Genomic DNA, 17,994 nt, shown 5'->3' with positions numbered 1-17,994 from the left:
TTCATCTCTGTTTATACCCTTAATCTCAGCCATTTCTTTCTCCTCTGTGACACCACTCATCCTTCCTGATGTATCATTAATATTTCACTTTCTCCTTTCTTTTCTCTTTTGTCCTGTATGGGGTCTCATTCCTCACCTTCTGCATATCATAGACCCAAGGCTCATTTTTATATTTCTTCCACACTTCCTCAAAGATGCAAATGATCTTGGTCTTCAGTAACTGACTGATTCTTGGTACTTAACAGACCTCAGACCGGAAATCTTTTTTTCCTAACATGGCTAGTTTAAGGGTATTCCATAATAACTTAGACTTGTCTGTATCTTGCTCCATTGTCCCCTTACCCCCTTGAGAAGTTTTGGCTAAATAACTGTCACTCAATTTTACTATTTTCACTAGGCCTTATGGCCAGCCTGAGGACAATAATTTGATTTTATTAGATTTCAAATCAGGTCATTCAGTCTGTCATAATATGTCATCTGACCTCTAGAAATAGTTTGGTCTAGAATTGGGAGCTCTGTACCTTGATCGTTTAATATTTCTGGCCAGGTAAAAAAGCTACCTATTACTTTGATTGAAGATTTGGTTTGTTCTCAAGCCTGAATCCTCTTTGGGGTACCCACTGAGATATGTGGTAGAGGCAGCATAGGATTTTAAGTCAGATGAGTAGTATTCAAATCCTTATGCTTCTACTTTCTACATGTATAATCAAGGCAAAACTCCTTTCCTCTCCAGGCCTCACCTTCACTTTTTTTAAAAGCAAAGGCTTTAGAATACACAACCTCAAAGGTTCTTTCTTATATAGAATCTTGTGAGCTTATGCAGCTACACACATGCTTGGAACTTTGGTAACATTTAAAAAATGGAAAAGCCCCTACCTTGTCCCTGGGGCTGCTCCTTGACTCTATCATCTTTGTTCTCATACTCCTTTCTCTTGTTCACTTTGTAACACTGGGCAAAAATAATTCATAATCTCTGTCTCTCTGCACTATCACCCATTCACTTCTCATTCATTTTGTAATGATTGGAATGACACCACCTGCTGGAGACTTACTGTAGACGAGGTCCGCCCATGAAACGAAGGTCTTTGAGGGCAAGAATAGGAGTCTTTTCTTTGGCGTCAGGAAGTGACGTGGGCTAGTGGGAAGAGGAAGGAAGAGACTGGCACTCGCTCTCACTCTCTTTCCTGAGGACGCTGGTGAAGAGGGGAGCTAGAAATGGGCTCTCCCTTTAATAGATAGGAATCTAGGCCTTTCTCTCTCTCTTTACCAAATTCTTATTCTCCTTAATAAATGCTTAAAAGTCTAACTCTTGCTAAAGCTTATAATTTATTGGCGACCACTCATTAGATATTTTAGACGGTTTAGCTAGAATTTTAGCCCTTAACAATTTCAACCCAGCTCCTGAAACTATGCCATGTTATTGAATCAGTTTTCTTCAAGGTCATTAATGATCTCCTTATTACCAATTCAAATTAGCCTTAATTTTTTCTCTTCATTCTCTTGTTATCTATATGGTATTTTGCAGTCCAGAACACTTCTTTCATCCATATATTGACAATTCCCTTGTCTTCTGTGACAGATAGCTCTAATAGTTCTCTTCTTATCCTTCTGGTCACTTCTCTTTTGGTGCTTCATTCTCCTCTTGTCCTCAAGGTTCTTCCCTAATCAATTTTCTCTTCTTTCTCTTTAAAACTATTTTTTTCTTAATGATAATAAAATCTATGAATATGCCCCCCTAAGTCTCATCATAACAGTCAAACCCAATGCAGTGCTGCAATCATATATTTCTAAATATTTGTTTTATATCACAAATTAGACATTGGTCAGGAATAGTAATTCAGAAAGCAGACCCATTGTATATTCTCCCAAACTCCCAAATAACCTGTTTCTGTTTGTGATACTATCATCTTCCAAACCTCTCAGTTAAAAACCATAAAAATATCTTTTATTCTTCTTTCTCCCTTACCTCAAATGTAGCTGAAAGTCCTAACATCTATAACTTAGTGTGTCACATAGGGACCCCTATTTCATTCTAACTGCAGCCACTCTTCTTCAAGACTGAATCTCTTCTTTCTTAGGCTATTATGATAGCCCCCAAGTGGTCTGCCTTTTGGCATTTCTTTCCTCTTCCAATTCATCATCATGCACACATGTGTTTCTTCATGATGCACTACTCTGATAAAGTTATTAATCCTTCTATTCACACACTTTAATGGGTCTCTTTTTCCATTAAATAAAATAAAAAGGCCAGACCCACCCATTCAAGGCCTTCAAAGTCTGGCACCAACCTACTTATCCTACTTTGTACTGCTACCCTTCTATCCAGACTAAACTGGTTTTCATTCTATCCTGATGCCATCTTTTTGAACATGCCAATTTCTTGTTCAAAATTAACACTACTCCCACTTACAAACCATTTCAAGTTGTTGAAGTTTCTCCTTCATTACAGGGATATGTAAGGAACCAACTTCTCCACAAACCCTTCTCTGATATCAGTAGGTACAAGTGATCATACCTACTATAAATTTGACTAGTACTTTGCCTGGATCTCTCCCATGTGCTTAACTCACTTGTCAAGCAATTTCTTTAGTTCACTCTATGAACAGGAAATTCCAGGGCAGTTCCATCCACTCCTCTACTACTGCTACCCCTGACTTTAACACTTATCCTAGGTTAGATTCCCATCTCTACCCCACTTCCTCATATTGTGAAATTTAAAATTCTAAATGTGGGTTCTAATCTGTTCCCCCAGTTTTGGGGGAAACTGACTAAAATCACTGATAAAACGAGTTTAGATTTTTAAGGGTTTATTGAAATATAGAAAGAGAAAGACTGAGAACAGAATTCTTACAACCCCGCAATCCTATCTTTCCTCAGCTCCTCTCTGTCTTTTCCTGCCATCACCGCCAAGTCAGGAACCCAAAAGACCCAGAGCTTTCTGCGCAGGCCCTCCTTCCTCCTTCCTGTCCCCTACCAGAAAATAGGAGGCTCCTCAAGTTGATTGGCTGGAAGCCTTGATAGACAGTACACATGAGCAAACATCACTTCCTGATGCCAAGGAAAAGCCGCATATCCTTGCCCTCTGAGGCATTCTCCTCATGGTGGAGCTCTCCTATAGTAAGTCTCCAGTAGGTGGTGTCATTCCAATCATTACAATATGATTAATTAATGAAAGCCCAGATTTTGATAAGAAAAAGGATCTAAAGTGCAAGGGAGCTAGTAAATCCTTTCCTATTGACTTTCCTGTCTTATCCCCCTCAACTTCTTCCTCTCCTTGTATTATTGTTTTTGTTTGTTTTGTTTTGTTTGTTCATTTGTTTTTCTTTGTTTGCTTTTAGTTTTCAAAATTGGATGCATTACTTTTTGGATAAATATTTTTGAGACTGACATATATTACTTACCTTTGTATTTTCTAAGCTTAGCACAGTTCCTTATGCATAGCAAGTTCTTAGTAATCATTATTTAATTGAATTGGAGGCAGGGTGGCCATTTTAGGCTTAAAGAACACTGTGAACAAAAGTACAGAGATGGCAAAGTATCAGATTTGTTAACTGAAGACAGATCAATTTAAAGAAAACTATCGTGACATATTTCCAAAAGAGTAGGTTTACAGCTAGAAACCTCATTATTGAATTAGGGTTTGGACTTTAATTAGAAGGTATGGGAAATTATTGAGATTTTGAGCATTTCTATTTCTTTTGTGATTTTTTTAATGTTTTCAGATTTTTTTTTCTAGGTTAGGAAACAAAATCTGGGTGATGATATTCCTGTATGTTTGGGTTGGTTTGGGATTTAAGTTTACTTATATTTGTTTATTTGTTTTCCATGTGATATATTTTTTAAAATGTGTAAAAAGAGTATTTTTAAAAAGTGTAAAAAAGAGAAAAAAGAGAAGCTGACCAAGACAGTTTCTTAAAGGTAAGAATGGAACTTCTTCCTCATGAAGGTTGTTATTTGTCCTTCCTTCTCGAAGGGGACTTTAACATAAGGGTGATGTCATGGCTTGCTACAAATTGGATTTAAGTGACAGAGGGCTGTACAAAGATCTCACTCTCTCCAATCTCACTCTCTCCTCCAGAGACAAATGGGTCCAGTAGCAAGATACACACCACTATGAACACAGATGTCCCTGGATCTTTTAAGGATATTGGGGTTAAGTGACTTATGCAGCAAGGAAGTGTCTGAGGTGAGATTTGATCTCAGGTCCTCCCAACTTCAGGATCAGTGAGTGCTCTATCCACTGAACAACCGAGCTACCTTTCATCCTTATGAATGAGAATGAAGATAAGCCAAGAGAAAAAAAAAGAAAGATATTGCTAAAAAAGAAAGAAGAAAATTAGGAGAATAGATTATTATTTACCAAATGAAGTAAAGTGTAAAAAGGAAGGACATAGCCAAGAATATTAAGCAAGTGAATAAAGAAACATTTATAAAGCTCTGAAATCCTGCCAGAGAGTATGCTATTTCAGAAATATCAAAGAAGATTGAAAAAAGGCATTAAAGATGATGACTAGAAGAACATTAGAGAACTTTAAGAAGGTAGGTTTCATTGAATGTTGAGGTCAAAAGGCAGATCACAAGATTGATTGATTACATTATGGGTCATTTATGTAGCACAAAATATAGGCTCCAAATCTGCATTTATATTGGTAGTTCAGGTCCCTGCACAGGGAGGCTACTAGTTCCCTTCACAGTTTTACATTAATCTTAGTAATTGCTACTATCTTTGATAATGCTATAGCTCATGATTTCCCATTAGCATGTATCCTCTGTTGATTATTAGTTGAAATCAATTAGTCAGACAGAATAAATAGCTTTTAAAAAAGAATAATGACTAAAGCAGCTAGGTAGTACAGTATTTAGAGTGCTAGGGCTAGAGTCAGGAAGATCCATCTTCCTGAGTTAAAAAGTACCCTGAGGTACTTAACTAGCTGTGTGACACAAGGCAAGACACTTAACCCTGTTTGCCTTGGTTTTCTTATCTGTAAAATAAGTTGGTGAAGGAAATAGCAATTCCTTCAAGTATCTCTGCCAAGAAAACCCCAAATAGGGTCACAAAGTATCAGGAACAGCTGAAGAAAAATGACTGAACAACAAATAACTTTTCAGTCTTTTAATTTTGTCAGACTGCTTATATTTTTTTGAAGGCGATCAGGGTTAAGATACTTACCCAGGGTCACACAACTAGTAAATGTCTGAAGCTGGATTTGAACTCAGGTCCTCCTGACTACAGGGCCTGTTGGTCTATAAACTGTGCCACCTAGCTGTCCCTGAGACTGCTTATATTTCAAAGAATTCACTAATTTTTCTTGTTTAGTCTGAAGACAAAGTGATACTAATCTGTTCATAAATAAGGTAAAACAGGGGTACAAATCCAAAATGGTGGAGAGAAGCCAAGAAGTTACATGAGCTCTCCCAAGTTTCCCTCAAAAACAACATTAAATCAAGCCGCTACATGGATTCTGAAACTACAAAACCTACAAAAAGACAGACAGACACAATATTCCAACTTGAGATAATTTAGAAGACTTCAGAAAAGGTCGGTCTCACTCAGGCCGCCCAGCACAGAGGGGGTCTGGGCAAGTCAAGATGAAGCTCTTGGACACAGCAGAGCAACTGAGGCCCCCTGATCCTGGTTCAGCAAGTTGGTGGTGTAGCAGGCACAGTAGCACCAGTGGAGAGGGCAGGCTGCCAGCTGGAGGGCCACCCACAGGAGAGGCTCAATAAGGCTTGGCCATTCCAGTGCTCTGAGAGCAAGCCCTGGGTGGTAAGAAATCCACAAGCCTTAGAGGCCTCAGAGTGGAAAGCCAGTGACACAGCCCCTATCCCCTACCACAAGAAGCTTGAAACAATGACCCTTGATCCCCAGGAATGGATTGTAAATTTTAAAAAATAAGCTGCAATATCAGTAAGAAACAGAAGAAGGCTCTTGCCATTGAGAGTTTCTGTGTCCACAAGGAAGAGCAACACACAAACTCAGATGAGGACAATACTCTCTAATCGCTAACATGTGAAGCCTCAAGTGGGAAAATTAATTGGTCTCAAATCAAAAAGCCTTCCTTGAAGACCTAAACAAGGATGTTAAAAATCAACTGAAAAAGGTAGAAGAAAAAATAAGGAGAGAAATGAAAGCAACACAAGAAAATTATGAAAAAGACTCAAAAGCTTGGGGAAGGAAGCACATTCCTTAAAAAATTCATTTGGCCAGATGGGAAAGGTGGCGCAAAAGCTCACTGAAGAAAACAATGCCTTAAAAATTCGAATTGGACAGTTGGAAGCTAACAACTAACTCCATGAGACACCAGGAATCAGACAAAATCGAAAGAATGAAAAAAATAGAAGAAAATGTGAAATACCTCACTGGAAAGACAACTGACCTTGAAAATAGATCCAGGAGAGACAATTTGAATATTATTGGACTACCTAAAAGTCATGATCAGAAAAAGAGACTACACACCATATTCCAGGAAATTATCAAGGAGAACTGCCTTGATATTATAAAATCAGAGGATAAAATTGTCATTGAAATAATACACTGATCATCTCCTGAAAGAAACCCCAAAAGGAAAACTCCAAGGAATATTTTAGCCAAATTCCAGAATTATCAGATGAAGGAGAAAATACTCCAAGCAGCCAAAAAACCCTAATTTAAATATCATGGAGCCATGGTCAGGATTGAACAGGACCTGGCAGCTTCAACATTAAAAGATTGTGAGGCTTGGAATATGATATTCTGGAAAGTAAAGGAGCTGGGATTGCAAGCAAGATTGAACTACCCAGCAAAACTGATCATTCTCTTTCAGGCAAAAAGATGGACATTCAATGAAATAGGGGACTTTCAAGGTTTCCTGATGAAAAGACCAGAACTGGATAGAAAATTCAATCTTAACATATAAGACTCAAAAGAAGTTTAAAAAGGTAAACAGGGGAAAAAAGTTATTCAATATGGTTAAACCGTTTTTATCCCTACATGGGAAGATCATACTTATAACTCTTGAGAACACTATCTCTCTTTGGGAAGACAGAAGGAGTATACATAGAGGGTATAAATATAAATTATCTTTGATGTGATAATATAAAGAAAATTAAGGAGGGAAAAAGGAGTTTATGGGGAGAAGAGGAAGGGGGGTGGAATGGTATTAATTACATCATATGTAGAGGTGGAAAAAACTATTACAATAGAGGGAAAGAAATGAGGGGTGATTATTGTTTCAAACTTACTCTCATCAGACTTGGTTCAAAGAAGGAATAACATATACATTAATTTGGATAAAGAAATTTAGCTTATTCTTTTTTTTTTAAGGCAGGGAAATGAGGGTTAAGTGACTTGCCCAGGGTCACACAGCTAGTTAAGTGTCAAGTGTCTGAGGCCGGATTTAAACTCAGGTACTCCTGAATCCAGGGCTGGTGCTTTATCCACTACTCCACCTAGCTGCCCCTAGCTTATTCTTTAGGAAAGTAAAAGGGTAAGGTAGAAAGGGAGGGTCCTGATAAAAAGGGGGACAGATTGGAGGAGACTTACTAGCTGTGTGACCCTGGGCAAGTAAATTGCCCCTGATTGTCTTACTTTTTTCATGTATAAAGTGAGGTGGAGAAGAAAATGGTAAACCACTTTGATATCTTTGCCAAAAAAGCTCCGAATGGCATTTAAAAAGAGTATGACATTACTAAATAATAACAACAAACTAAAGTGGTGTAGTTTATGGAAAACGTCTCTCATCCATCCCCTAAAAACAAAACAAAACAAAAATAAAAACAAAACAAAAGAAAAAAACAACAACTTTCAATGGGTATGCATGGTTTTATAGCCCTTTATGGCTCCAAATTGCTCTATAGAATGATTAGATCAGTTCGCAATCCCACCAATAGTGTATTCATTTCCAAATTTTTCCATATGCCAACATTTGTCACTTTCTTTTTCATATTAGTCAATCTGATAGGTGATAAGTGATACCACAGAATTCTTTTTATTTGAATTTCTCTAATAAATAGTGCTTTGGAACATTTTTCACATGATTATAGATAGCTTTGATTTCATCTTCTGAAAACTGCCTGTTCATATGCTTTGAGTACTTATCCATTTGGGGAAGACTTTTAGTTTTATTAATTTGAATCACTTCTCTATATATTTGAAAAATTGTGTCTTTGTGAGAGAAACTTATTTCATTAGTTTTGGTTTGGGTTTTTTTGCCCTCCAATTTTCTGCTTACCATATAACTGCATTGGTTTTGTTTGTGCAAAACCTTTTTTTAAAAAATTTAATATGATTAAAAGTATCCATTTTGTATACCATAATATTTCCTATGTTTTGTTTCATCATTCCTTTATCCATATATCTTAGAGGTAAACTATTCCTTGATACCCTAATTTGTTTATGGTATCAACCTTTATATCTAATTTATGTAATCCACTCTGCTATCCTCTTTAATTTTATGGGTGAGTTCATCTCATTCACATTCACAATTATTATTACTGAGTATTCCCTATGTTCTGTTCCTCACCTAATTTATTATTTTTCACATTTTACCATGCCCCCCTCAAAAGAGTTTTATTTCTCATCACTTCCTCGAATCCTTTAATATATAAGCTGTTAAATCATGTGTGGCTCCATTATATTTGAATTGTTTCTTTTGGCCTGCTTGCAGAATTTTCTCCTTAACATAAGAGTTCTGGAATTTTGCTAGAATATTCCTGGGAATTTTCATTTTGGGATCTCTTTAAGGAAGTGACCAGTGACTTCTTTTCATTTCAATTTCACCCCATAGTTCTAGGTTATAAGGGTAGTTTTCCTTGGTAATATGATGTACAGATTGTTTTTATCATGGTTTTTAGGTAGTCTAAAATTATTTTTTCAATTATCTCTTCTGGACCTATTTTCCAGGTCAGTTGTTTTACCAATGAGTTATTTCATATTTTATTCTATTTTTCCATTTTTTTCATTTGGTTTTGTTTTATGGTTTCTTAATGTCTTGTGGATTTGTTAGTTTTCATTTGCCCAAAATTAATTTTTAAGGATTTGTTTCAGGGAGTTTTTGTGCCTCCTTTTCAATTTGGCCAATTCTATTTCATGAGTTTCTTTTCTTGAATGATTTTTGTACCTCTTTTTTTCCATTCAATCAATTATATATTTAAGGAGATCTCTCCAGTGGATTTCTGTGCCTCTTTTACCATGTGGCCTATTCCATTTTATAAAGTTATTTTTTCAGTATTTTTGTGCTTCTTTTCTCAAATGTTTTACTATTTTTTTCATGATTTTGTCTCTCATTTTTTCTCGCTCTCATTTCCCCCCAATTTTTTCTTCTTTCTCATTTATTTTAGCTAAAAAATCTTTTTAGCATGCTTACAGGAATTCCTTTTGGGCCTGAAACCAATTCTAATTTTTTTTTAGGCTTTAGATATAGTCACTTTGACTTTGTTGTCTTCTGGGTTCTTTTTGATCTTCTTTGTCAACATAGCAACTACTTTGGTCAAATTCTTTTGTTATTGTTGTTGTTATTTGCTCATTTTTCCAGCCTATTTCTTGACTTTTAACTTGATATTATAGTTGGGGTGGTCTACTCCTGGGGTGGAGGGGCACTTTCCCATGCTTTAGGTGTTTTTATGACACTGTTTTCAGAGCTAGCTCATGGAGTCTCTCTGTTTTCAGTTATTTCAAGGTGGTATGATGTAAGAAGAGTTGCGGTCATTGCTATCCTGGCATGCACTCTGGTCTGTGACTGACTATAAGAACTCTTTTCTGCCCTGTGTCTAGGGTCCCTCATCCTGCTATTTCTCTTCCTCTCCTTGGCATTGTGAAACAGAAATACTTATTTGAATAACAGTGTCCTATTCCAAATGCCAGGAAAGGGTCCCCTGATTGAAGTTTACTAACCCTGTTATTGTCTGTGGCATGAGAGCTTTAGAAGCAGCTATTACTGATTCAGTTGCCCTAAAGGCTTACTTGCCATGGTCCGGCCAGTGCTAGACTGCGCTCCATTCTCAACCTAGCAAGATATCTTTCTTGCCAACCTTCCAAGTTGTCTTAAGCTGGAAATTGTTTCATCCCATTGTTTTGCTGTTTCTGCCACTCCAGAATTAATACTAAGGCATTATTTTAATGTTTTTTGGAAGAGAATTTGGAAGAGCTCACTTGAGTCCCTGTCTTTACTCTGCCATCTTGGCTTTGTCTGCCAGGGCCTAGTATCTTGTCAGTTATTTTAAGTAGGATGCGATAATTAGCTAGGTTGACCTCTACCTTTATATTTTTTGAAAATAAATGTTAATAATAGGTTATACTTCCACCACTTTGAGATATTTAAGCCTTTTTTAATATAAGAAAAAATCTGACCTACCTGTTCTGCCCTTTAGCATACGTAGGTTTCAGAGTATGCCGAGTGTTATAATTGAAATAGGAAAAAAGTGATATTAAATTCTGCTTTATATCTTAATAACTGTATAACACTGAGTAAGTCACTTACTTTTCTCAGAATCAGTTTCAAAAACTGTTAAATGGAGGTAATAATAGAATCTACTTCGAGAGATTGTTTTGAGAAAAACAAATGAGATAAAGCACTTTGTAAACCTTAATGCAGTATATAAACACTATGCATTGTTGTCATTGATACTCTTTCCATTATGAGGGCTATTTATAATTTTTTGAGTTTAAAACTTCTTTTGTTATAAGTAAAATAAAATAAAGAATAATTTAAAATTAGCATCAAACATATAGTATCTATTCTACATTTAGAACCTGTGAGATTTAAAATTGGATATTAGATCATAAATCTCCCCTCTTTAACCTTTCCCTTAATTTATCTCCCAGCCTAGTAAATGAAAGAAGCTTCTGGTTTTCTAGTTAGAGCTTTTATTGTATGGTAGTCACAAGGTGATGTTGATTAGAAGGATAGGAATGTAGAAACACAATACAAATTGTCTTAAGTCTAAGCTTAGTCTATATTCTGTATAAAACTCACCAAAAGCCGAAGGCTACCTTTGGGGAGAGAGAGACCGTGTCAAGCGAGTGCTGCTGCTAACCTCGAGCCAGGCCCACTTGAACTCTCATCAGCATCAGCCTGTGCAGAGCAGTCAGGAGACCAGCAGAGCAGGAAAAAACTTCTGTTCTCTCCTTGCCTTTTAAGCTTGCACCCCGTAAGTGGAGTGCTAGCAGACAATCTGATGTGTGAAGCAGGCGGACTGCCGTGCGTAGCTCATGCCATTGGTCTCCTCCCCGAAAGGGTGGTCCTTAAAAAAAAAAAAAAACAAAAAAAAAAACTAGTGTCTTTCAGTTATCCTAACCGACTGTTAAAAAACTTTCATATTTTTTTTACCCCTAATGCATGCATTTTTTCATGTCTGATGTCAATTTCCAAGCCTGATTTTTGTTTCCTTTTGTGATAGCCCCTATAGAATAAAATACTAATAATGACATGATTATTTTCAAGGATAATAAGAACAACAAACTCAATCAATCAATAAAATTAATAAAATATTAATCACCAACAATCTATCAGCCACTGTGTTTAGCTAACCACTCATTTATTAGCGAAGATATGGGTAGGCAGCAAGTGTCCATCCTAGAAAGCTGTCAGCAATGGGTCATGACAGCTACAGAACAGTGACTAATGACTTCTCAGTGATCATCACAGGATCTGAAAATGGAGACCCAAATCCAGATTTTAATGGGAAAACTCTCAACCTGAAAATGCAAAATTGAAATGAGAAGAAAGAGTACAGGAATGAGTGATAAAGCCAGCTTCAATGACAGAGAAGCTATAGCTATAATCAGACTATCACTCAGCAGGAGCCACAAGTCAATCAGGAAACATTGATAGGAGTCTGGTTGAAAGATAACTCAGCTGAATCACACTGAGAATTTTTAACTGGTTTGAAATCATGTGACATGGGCAAAAAAAGCAATCTCAGTTGATTCAGTCACACTAGAAGTCAAATGTTAAGATAACTGTCAGTGGAGATAATGTACCTATTTCTGAAGCCAAGAAGTTTAAAGAATCAAATTTCCTCTTTTAAACAGCTCCTTATGACTCTTCAGAGAAGATTATAAAGCCATGACAGATTTGAATAAGAATTCTGCACCTTTTCTGTATCATAGATCTTTTGAATTCTTTGCTAAAATCTGTCAAACCCCTCTAACAATAAAATTTTAATGCATAAAATAATACTTTGGATTAAAAAGTAAATCAACCATGCTAACATGTGATTTTCTTTTTTTTTAATTTCATAAACCTTACTGTAATGAAATCTCTAAAGTTAGTTTGAACTAGAGTCTCTCAGCCAAAATAGTTCCCGGGTGAATCAAAGGGTGGCTAGTATCAGGGTAGATTTTTTCTCCCTTCCCCCAAATTATTCTTAAATCACAGTGACCTTAGAGAATATCCTTAAGACCTCTTCTTTGACCTCTGGGTTTGGATTAGGTATAGAATGGAATCTTGAAGAAACTGTGAGAATGGAAGATGTCAGGGGGCAATTCTCTCATCGTAGCTCTAAGAACAACTCAGTATAAACATACCAAGAGGGCAGGTTTTTTTTTTTTTACATAATATAGGTATATATTATCAAATTTGAACTATTCATGAGAATGGACTAATTCAGAATGTAGTAAGTTCCTACAAGTCCTCAAGCAGAAAGACTATTGCAGATATTTTTAGATTTTTCATGCTGTAGGTGGCATTCAGATAGGTGATAATTCAGTTCCATAAATAATTATTGAAACCCTAGTGTGAAAAGAATGTTATACTAAGTACAATGTCTGGCACATAGTAGGGTCTATATAACTGCTTATTCTCCTTTCTTCTAAATTGTAGGGAATGGGAAAAAGGGGACATTGATATATTTAATAAAACTTAGTAAGAGACGGTGTCTTCTCTCTTGAAATTTACAATCTAATAAATGAAAAGGCATATATCAATATCACATTTATCATATATTTATGTAAAAGTATTAGAGAACTGGGGTTAAAAGTGATTGGTGAGGTCTAAGAGTTAGGTCACTACCATCAGAAATGAAAGCGGGGCAGAATAAATGACTAAGAAAAGGTTTCTCAACTGACTAACTTATTCTTTTGGTACTTTGAATTCAAGGAGTGATTTTTTTTTAAATGTACATGTTTACTGCAATAGAAATGTATAAAATCCAAAAAAATGTATATGGAATAAGAAGCAAAACTATCATTTTGCAAAAATTAAAGTGCTAGTGAAGGTAGCCTAGTATTCTTTTTTTTTTTTTTTTTGGCAAGGCAATTAGGGTTAATTGGTTTGCCCAGGGTCACACAGCTATTTAGTGTTAAGTGCCTGAGGCTGGATTTGAACTCAGGTCCTCCTGACTCCAGGGGTGGTGCTTTATTCACTGTGCCACCTAGCTGCCACAAATGCCTTTTTGGGGGGTGGGGGGGCAATGGGTGTTAAGAGACTTGCCGGGGTCACACAGCTAGTAAGTGTCAAGTGTCTGAGGCCACATTTGAACTCAGGTCCTCCTGAATCCAGGGCCAGTGTTTTATCCACTGCGCCACCTAGCTGCCCCTAGACTAGTATTCTTACTGCCAATTTGAATTTTGGAAAGTCACTTAACTGTTCAGTGTCTGTTTCCTCCTTTGTAAAATGGAATTATACTAAATTGCCTCTAGAGTCTATTCCTCTCCAGATCAATTCATTGGGAAGGCCTACTACAGTCATTCTCCACTTCCTTTCCTCACAGTCTTTTCTTAACTATGCAATTTGTCTTCTGATCTCAGCCATTCAACTAAAACTGCCCTTCAGTTACCCGTGACCATTCAGTTGCCAGATCCAATGACTCCCTCCAATACTCATACTTCTTGATATCTCTGTGGCCCCATGAAACCATCAATCATCCTCTTCTCTCTAGTACTCTCTTCTATCTAGGTTTCCTGGACACTATTCTTTCCTGGTTCTTCCTTTATCTGTCTAGCCGCTACTCAGTTTTTTTGAAGAAGAAAGAGTTTCCAGGCAGGGAATGCAGGAGCAAATTCTTCAAGAGATCAAGAACATAGAGGATTGAGAAAAAGTCATTGTACATGGAAATCAAGAGATCATTGTTAATTTTGTTTTTGTATTTGTATCTCCAGTGCCTAGCGTAGTAGCTCATACATAGCAAGCACTTGAGAAAGGCTTACTGAATGGAATTGATGGATAGACTTTTATTTTATGGGCAATGAGGGTTAAGTGACTTACCCAGGGTCACACAGCTAGTAATTCTCAAGTGTCTGAGGCTGGATTTGAACTCAGGTGCTCCTGAATCCAAGGCCAGTGCTTTATCCATTGTGCCACCTAGCTGCCCCAATCGATAGACTTTTAAATAAATAACTTTCTTCCTTGAAATCTTAGAGGAAGAGGTGGCTATCTTCCTTTCAAATGCTAACCACTCTGTTTATGCAACAACACTCCCCCCACCCCATTTCTTCTATGACTTTCCTATATGAATCATCACTTCTTTCTCATGGATTTTCAATTTTCTTATCATACTGACTCCAGTCTCTCAGCCTACAAATGTATTCAAGTCTCCTAAAACAAACAAACAAAAAACACCTCTTAATATATCAATATCTATTTCCTCCCTTTCACTGCCAAAATTCTAAGAAAAAAGAAAATCTAAGATCATTGCCTTTATTTCCTAACCACCCTCTCATTGTTCCACGTCACAGCAATTATATGTAAAACTACAAAACCATTCGTTCATTGCACTACTCCCTCATGCTTCTCCAAGGAGTCATTGTACACTCGGTATCAGTACTGACTAATCTTCAGAGTTATCATCTTTGGTAGAATATCATGATAATTAGTTCCAGATACTTTATATCTCATTGCCACAAAGCTAAGCCCTGAAAATATTTGTATGGACAATGAGAAAGCTGTCAGGAAGATGACAAGAGGAATGGGAGGTTCTTGTGGGTTGATGAGAATTATTTTAATAGTCATGGCTCATTTCCCAGTATAATATTAGTAAGTCTCATAGTAACACTTTGAATGAAAGATACAGGCTAGTAATGGCCAACAACCTATGTTAGGTTGTCAGTGATAATTGAACAAAGCAACTGGTAGTCTCTGAAAGACAACTTCTTTTAAAGCTATGCTTATGGCCATAGTATGCACATCATCTTCATATTAGTTTTCTTTGAAGACTATAAACACTTCCCTAATGTACACAAATTATTTAGTGGATAAAAATTGTTATGGGATTAGGACTATTAAAGTTTAAACTGGACAGGTGAGGGGTAGCTAGGTGATGCAGTGGATAAAACACCAACCATGGATTCAGGAGGACCTGAGTTCAAATCTGGCCTCAGACACTTGACGCTTGTTAACTGTGTGACCCTGGGCAAGTCACTTAACGCTCAATGTCCCATTAAAAAATAAAAAAAAAATTAATTGGCCAACTGAACTAAAGGACATGGGTCTGAGTTAACTTTCCTTAAGAAGGCAGACATACCTTGAAGCAAGAGAGATAAGATTATTAGGTGTGGCTGCTGTCTAGTGGCAGCAGGGGGATGGAAATGGCTCAAGAGATCAGAGCTACCTTTTGCCCAACTTCTCCCAGCCCACTCACAGTGGGGGATGTTCTACCCTCGGTTGGTCACCCCCAGTAAGGAAGTTTCAACATTCAGATGATCACTCCATCTGTCCCTCCACCATCAATCCTCTATAAAAGCTATGTCCTTTCTCCTTTTCAGGGAGATAGGTATCTCAAAGAATCATGTCTCTGTGCCATGCAATCTCCCCTTGAGAGAAGTCCTGGATTCTTTTCTCTGGTGCTTAAATAAACTTTAAAAACTTAATTCTAATTATATTTGTGTGCAAGAGGGTGTAATTCTTTAAAGAGGAATACCTAAGGACCTCCACATTAACTATTTCTCCATGACATAATTTTGGTGCCCAAAGGCAGTCATTTTGGACCAGAATACCTCAAAGAGCTGATGCTCAATTAATCAGTGTTCATTGACTGATTGGCTAAGGAATAGAAAATCAACTTTATTTACTATAATATATTTACCGCTAAATTCTCAGTTTAGCTATTATATGTGTATATGTGTGTTTTCTTTCTCATTATATTGGTCCAAGTTCATTCTCATATATTCAAATCAATGGATGATCATCTCATCAGCTTGGCTACTTACTCAGGTGATACTAATGATAAATTAACCCTGTATGCTCAGCAGTACAACTCTTGTCTATACCTTCCCATAAAGTTACCACTGAATGTTACACCCAATATGCTACTTCCTTTACTTTTTATTGACATCAAGAGGATATTACTGAAGCATACAAGCTATCAGTTGTTGATCTTTCACTTTTGCCATGTGAGTGAGCTATCTTATTTTCGTACTATATATTTCATGTTTATTAGACTTTGTAGCCTGCTTACACCTCTTTGTTGTTCTCTGAATGATCCTCATTAATAATTCTTCTAAGGCTGTAATGGTCCATGACTCATCACTATACAACATCACCATTAAGAACATTAACATTCAAAATATAGACTTAGTTCAGGGAGACTTTGGGGTCATTACAGTAAATTTTCACTTTTCCAAAAATAATCCACTCCTAAATCAAAATCAATCAATTAATCTCTATCTCTCTCTCCCTGCTTTCTCCCTCCCTCCCTCACGATCATTTGTTCTCTTTCTCTCTCTTTGTCTCTCTCTATATGAGCATATGTATATATGCATATATATGTGTATGTATATGTATAGATGTGTATAGATACATATATACAAGCTTCATATGTTGTCCATATAGCTGTCACACCCTGTAATATTGAGATTCATCTACTTTTCCCCCTAGGTAGATAGTTAGGCCAGAGCAACTAAATACATTCAGATTTGCAAATTCTAAGAATAAATATTTGAAGAAATAAAAATATTCTGTCAAGGATGAATTTAACACATTTATCTTCAAGATTTCAAAAAGATTAAATTGAAAGAGAAAGGGCCATTTTTTAAATATCCCTTGCTTGGTCTGCCAGGATCCCTATTGTATAGAACCCAATGATTGAATTTCAGAAATAATGTAAAAATTATGTCCACTGATAAAAGCTACCAAGGGAAAAATTTAGTCAAAGTCCTTGTTTTTCTTTGTTCATCAGAAAAACTAACAGCTACTTGATTTTTTATGTAATTGCCAATTTGTATTATTCGTGTTTGATTAAGTGAATAGATATGTGATCTGATCACCATAGTTAATGCTATTGGCTGTCTGATTTACTGCCCATCCTTCTGTGAGATTCTTCTTAACATCTTTCTATAACTCCTCCATAAAAGATTCATGGAATGCACAGGGGGCTTTCATCTAATCCTTCATATAACCAAACTAATCAATAATATTAACAAGGACTGACACCTGAGAAAGAATATAAAATATGTCAACAAATCTATGTTGCCCAGGGCAGCTACATGGCCCAGTAGATGTTTCACCAGCCCTGGATTCAGGAGGACCTGAGTTCGATCCGGCCTCAGAAACTTGACACTTGGTTGCTGGGTGACCCTGGGAGGGTCACTTAACCTTCATTGCCCCACAAAAATAAACAAAACAAAACAAAGAAAAAAAATATGCTGCTCAGAAATGAAGGTGAGCTGGTCATGGAGCAAGAGTGAGGGCATAATATACGGACATCTAAAGTATTGTATTAATATTCACAAAACACAATATTAAAAGAACCAGAGGGGAAAGCAATATAATAATTTACAATAATTCAAAGACTTATGACAAATATCATTCTGATTTTTTTAAATGGGAGAATAATACCTTCAACATATAAGCAAATGAACTTGACTTATATTCCTGGTAAAATTTTGGAATATGTTACTAAGGGATGGTTAATGCACATGAATAAAAGGAAACAATGAAAACAAAGTACCAATATGACTAAATCAAGAATAATCCTGGAAAGACTTAAATTCATTTCATTTTTTGACAATATTACTAGACAAGTGCATCTGAGGAATGCTGCAGATATTATTTATCTGGCTTTTAGCTATGGGATTGATAA

Source organism: Dromiciops gliroides, chromosome 1 (genome assembly GCF_019393635.1).
Source record: "Dromiciops gliroides isolate mDroGli1 chromosome 1, mDroGli1.pri, whole genome shotgun sequence".
NCBI lineage: Eukaryota > Metazoa > Chordata > Mammalia > Microbiotheria > Microbiotheriidae > Dromiciops > Dromiciops gliroides.
The sequence above is the reverse complement of the archived record's forward strand: the minus strand, read 5'-3'. Positions refer to the sequence as shown.